We start from the raw sequence: 6,036 nt of genomic DNA on the forward strand, positions 1-6,036 counted from the left end.
CCACAGGCCAATATTATATTCGTAACAGGTAACAGGTTAAGGCCAGTCTGACACGTTTAAATACAGGCTTGGCCCGTTAAGATCAAAGCTCGGCTCGGCTCGGCTCGGCCCGTTAACACCCCTAGTTACATCTGCATAGGTCAAATGCCTCGCCTCATGTGTAATTACACGGGTAAAATCTTCATGTATGCATCTAATGTTCAATGCTTCATCCTCTTTGTTAGGATGTGAATTTCATACTCAAAAGATGGGTAAATTGAGTATTGCAATTTTTTTGCAAAAGTCCTATTCTTATTTCTAAATTAACATTTCAAACAAATTTTGATATATGAAAAGATCATCAAAATATTCAAACAATCCATGATATACAATTTAAACACTTAAACAATCTACACTAACGCATGCAAGATTTCCAAAAAGTAAATAAAGAGTTACTAAATAGATTCAAAGGTATAAAAGAAGGAAGACATTATTTATTTTGGTTCGATCACAATCATTTGTGTCTTGCATCCAGACTAAAGTCTTCATCTCTTTCTTTTGATGATGACAAACTTAGAATTAAGAAAATGTTGGTTGACTGACTTTTGCCCCCATTTTTAAAAATATTACCACTTTATCCCTATTTTTAAACTAATTAATAATTTTAACCTTTTGTCAAAGCTATACATCAATCTGCCATGGTTCGATAGTTGACCGACCCAGTAACTCGAGTAACTGTTGGCCAGAAGCTTATAACAGTGGGTTTAAACCATATTTTTGTCATACACATTTTTTATCCCAAATTCCCCCTCATTTTTTATCTTTTTTCCAATCCAACAAATTGACTTTCATCCCTAAAAACATTTACCCTTATCAAATCATAATCAATACACTTAGATATTCCAATTTTTGAGCAAAAAATTGATCTCATCTCCAAACCCTAATCCTAATCTGTGGCAAAGATAAGCTCAAGTTCCAAAACATATGTTGTAATTGTCTACGACAATGGTAGGCAATTTGAAGGTCCCAATAGTGCAATTATTTAAGGTCAAATGAAAACAATGCAAATCAAACATGACACTACATAGAACAATCTGAAACAAAAATTGGGGCTCCAAGGCAACCAATGCATTTTTCACTTGAATTACAGGTATGAGACTAGAAATGGGTACCACGTTTGTAACGATGTCAATTATGATGAAGATGTGGATTGTATAATCGATGCATATGTAAACTGGAAAGAGAAATTTTTTATTAAGATATATATTGAAGTTGATTCTGGTTAGTCGTCTTCTTTACCCACTCAGTCAATGCATATGAGCACTAAACGACATTATGGTCATGAAGATAGATTTGTCCGCTCATTTGCACCTCCACCAATGTTAAGTTAGATAACATCAGGGAATAGGAAGACAATGAGAAAGAGGATATGGACAGTGATGAGAAGGGAGAACATAAAAGTGTAATTCCACTTATTGATTCATCAGATATTGACGTGGGGGTGATTTTCATTCTGGTCCGAGCCCAATAAACATGTCTTCGTCAAGTCTTCATGTTGACCCAGTTAATAGTGGTTAGTTAATGAATTCCTCTTTTTATTTAACATGTCATATTTATGTAGTTAATGTATGTGATAAAAATGTCGTGGTTTTATGTATAATGCCAGATAGTGTGCCATTCTGGAATGATAGCCAATATTATCAGGGTTGGCAAACCAAGCCAACCCAGCTCGACCCAGCCTAACCCGTTTGCAACTCGAAAAAAAAAAGTCGAAATAGGGTTAGCTCGGGAAAAAAAATGAGCCAGAAAACTCAACCCAACCTGACCCAAGAGTTAGGGTTGGCTCAAAAAAATGGAAAAAAAAATAGCCTTTGTCACACTCATCCAGTACATGTAGTGGGGAAGCTAAGGAAATAATTTTCATTTGATATAAGATATTTATTGGAAAGGAAAACACTTGATATAAGATATTTAGTTGTTGAGTATAATTAAATTAACAAGTTACAAGACCAAAACAACAACTTGAAATACATCACAAAAGGTCCAATACCTCATTAAAAGTTTCCAAACAAAATTTTCCAAGTCCAACAAGATATAATGCTAAACCAAATCAAGTTTCATGAGCATTAGATAATGCTAAACATAATGTTATTCCAAGTCCCCTTATTATTCCAAGTCCCGAGTTGTCTCGGTTTTTTTTTAGCTGACTAGGGTTGGGCTGGCTCGGGTTGTCAGCTCATTTTTATCAATCCAACCCGACTCATTTAATGCGGGTTACGAGCCAACCCGACGGGTTGGTTCATTTTTTGTTATCCCTAAATATTATACATACATTTATTCCACGAGATTTTTTGACCCAAATGAGTTTCTATAGTCATGTACTAGTATATTTAGACTTGGGGAGGGCCAACGTGGGTTCAAAACACTTATTAGCAGTACCTATCCAATTAAAGATACAAAACCAAGGTTTTGACTTGGTTTCAACACGCCAAAGTATCATTTTTGTGGAACCAATGCACTCTACGTAAAGAATATAAAGGTTCAACGATTTTGATGATAACAAACAAGCATGGAAAGAAAGCTTCAAAGTGCAACCATAAAAAAGAAGTCTAAACAAGATCAAGACTCAAGCTTCAAGAGAAGTCTCTAAGTCCAAGCAATCTCCAAGTAACATAGTATAGGACTTAGGATTATTTGAAAGGGTAATTGATCCCTTACGTGAACGAAGCTCAAAGTATTTTTCAAATACATGCATAAAATCATCGTTTGACATTCAGATACATTCCTATCATGAAAATATAGTTTTCAATGTTTATAAAATGTTTAAACAATATTTTAAACTGATTTGAATCAAGAGAAAATCATTTTAGGGTGAAATCCAACCTTTCAACAGGTTGGTAATCGATTATCCAAACAATGGTAATTGATTATCCTTCATGGTAATCCATTACCTACTGTGCAGAAGACAAAATAACGGCTATAAAATGGCTAGTTTGCAAAAATGAGTGTGTAAACAGCCATGAGGGCCCTCTATAAATAGATAATATTGTTCCCTTGATGGGACACACTTCTTGGTCATTATTACTCATTTATTATCATTCTATTTGCATTATTCTTGTCTTCTTGATCATAAATTTTCTTTGAGCTTTATTCTTGTGAGAGTGTCAACAACCATTGTTCTTCAACTTGTGTTATTTGTACTTTGAGAGTACTTAGCCATTGTTAAACACCTTCCTTTGATTTCTTGAATAGTTAGGGGAGTGAACCCTATACACTTGAGAGGTCACCAAATTCCTAAGAAAATTTGGAGTGAAAATTTGTAAGGCATCAAGAGCCCGAAGTCTTGAAAGGTTGTAGTGGCTTGTCAAGTACCCTCAAGCTTGATAGTTAGTGAAAAGATTTTATCGAGCGGTTTCAGTCTGGACGTAGGTCACGGTGGTGGTGACCGAATCAGGATACATCTAGTTTGCAATTTCTCTAACCTTAACCTCTTTATTTAAGTATTGAAATTGCATTTTAGATTGTCTTTTTATATTCGCTTGCTTACTTTGTTCATCACTACACTTGCTCTCACACTTAAATTTTTTCTTTATTAAATCACTTTATTGAAGAAATAGTCTTTAAAATAACAAAGGAGGCACTTTGCGAAATTTTTTTGTAAAACTCAATTCACCTCCCTCTTGAGTATTGAAGCCACATGTCCAACAATTTTGGTTCAATAATGATGCAGACATGATTATATTGCCATGTACTCCTATATTTGGACTTGGGATGGCCCTTTCTGGGTCCATAAAAATTGTGGATGGTCCTCATCCATTTCATACCAAGTTTAATGGATAGTTCCAATATATCAATTTGAAAACTTGATTCTTGATTGATACAAAAATCCATGTAATGTCATATGAATCTATTTTCATATTTAAGTTGATTATTTGTGCGTCTAAATTGTAATAGTAGCATCAACATCCATTTTAAGCTTAATTTCATAAAATAATGCATAAATTAAAAGAAGAAACACAAATGAACATTAAGCCGCATATCAATATTGTAACGCTCGGCCGCTTGCAAGATGAATGATTGTCCCCTCAAACTAACACGAGACTTTTCAGGGTATTTTACCCTCACTCACATTTTTTGGGAAAACTTCACTGGAGGACACCCATCCCAGAATTGCTCCAAGTTAAGCACGCTTAACTATGGAGTTCTTAAGTTATGTGCTACCGAAAAGTAGATGCATCTTGTTAGTATAGGTAGTATCAATTAATTCTTATAAGTTATCCTCAACTGTACAGTCTCATACCTGCACAGTCTTTGGAATCCTTCTCTTTTGGGTGTTGATTTGATTAATTCATTTACCCCATAGCTGCAAGCCTGACAGAAGTCGTTTATTGTTTGTACCTCATCTCTTTTGCACCGACAAATATCATTAATAAAAGTTCAATACATAGTTATTAGTACATACCATACAATTTAAATATCAAAATACATTAGCATCGTAAAACAACACTACAAACATAAAACAACCCTAAACTACTCTAAGTGTGTCTCCTCGTCGTCGTCATCTTCAGCTGCAGCAAATTTATCCACGGTCGCAAGAGCCTGTCTGTATCCAACCTCCAAGTTACCACTCCTATCTTCTAAACTAGTAAAGTGATGTTGCATACAATCAACGTTGTAGATCGTCGAGTGCAATATAAGAAATTTAAAATATATTTATTAAAATGTATTTGATAAAGCAATTTTGATTCAAGAATGAAATACACATTGCACAGAGTCCAAGATAGCATGGCTATACAAAAACTCTTACAATACGAACGACACTTAAGGATGATGAATCATACAATCAACATTGTCGACTACTGCATGGAATATTAGAAATTTAAAACATATTTGTTAAAACGTATTTGATAAAGCAAATCTGCTTCAAAAATTATATCCACAATTCACAGAGTCTAAAATAGTGTGACTATATGAAGACTCTTTCGATACATCAAACTAGTAGTCAAACCAAACCCATCACCTCCTAATCACGCAACCTACAACCATAAATCAGTACGACAGATATATCATCAACCACTCGATACATCCTTTATTAAATATGGGGAAAAAAAGTAACACATTTACACTACCTCTATTTTTAAAATTATTTTCTTTCATATATTTTTTTTTTTTATAAAGGAATATCTATCCCATTGCAGCAAAAATATACTCCTTGGTGACACTCATAACCGTCGCCATCTTGTCCGATAAAGTTAGAAGTGGAAAAACTTACGCGACCACAGCCACTCTAGTCTCAAGCCCGCTCCCATGATGGCCGTGACTAAACTCCAGTCCAGTCAAATGCAGAGAAAAAAAAACCAATGATTGATACAAGTAATTTATATAACAATAATTATTAATATTCTTCAATATTTCAATGAACAACTATAAATTTACATTCTTTTTTTTTAAAGTGCAACCTTCACTTTAAAAGGAGTCTGTCTAATTGGAGACGAACACTACAAGAAAAGGTGTATTTTGCGGCGGTTGAATTACCATTTTGAGGCGGTTATAACCGTCGCTAAAGTCGTAGTGCGACGGTTAACCAACTGTTGCTAATTAAATAGTCGGGAAGGAATCAACGACGGTTGAAATTCCTCCGATGTATAGCGTGTTCAAATCATACTAAGTCCCATTGTTCATTAAAACATCCACCATTATGAAATTTATATTCTACGACGGTTGGTAACCGCCTTAAATGTCACATTCTGCGTCAGTTTGTAACCGTCTTTAAACTGAGTCGGTTCAAACCGTCGACAAATTAAATATTCTGCGTCAGTTTATAACCATCGCTAAAAGCCGTCGTCAAACGGTTGGCCACTGACCGTCGCGAATCATCGGTCGCAAAACACACATTTTCTTGTAGTCGAATTTGCATGAATCGACTGGGAAAACTTGCTGACCCAACAACGACATTATGGTAGAAACACAGGAAAAATTTAAATAGGAACTTCGATGATGATGTAGGAAGTTATTCCTTTTAGATATATTTTAAGGGATTTACTAGTGTCCTGTAAC

Source organism: Gastrolobium bilobum, unplaced genomic scaffold, assembly GCF_033153095.1.
Source record: "Gastrolobium bilobum isolate Gb01-03AN ecotype WA unplaced genomic scaffold, APGP_CSIRO_Gbil_v1 utg19275, whole genome shotgun sequence".
NCBI lineage: Eukaryota > Viridiplantae > Streptophyta > Magnoliopsida > Fabales > Fabaceae > Gastrolobium > Gastrolobium bilobum.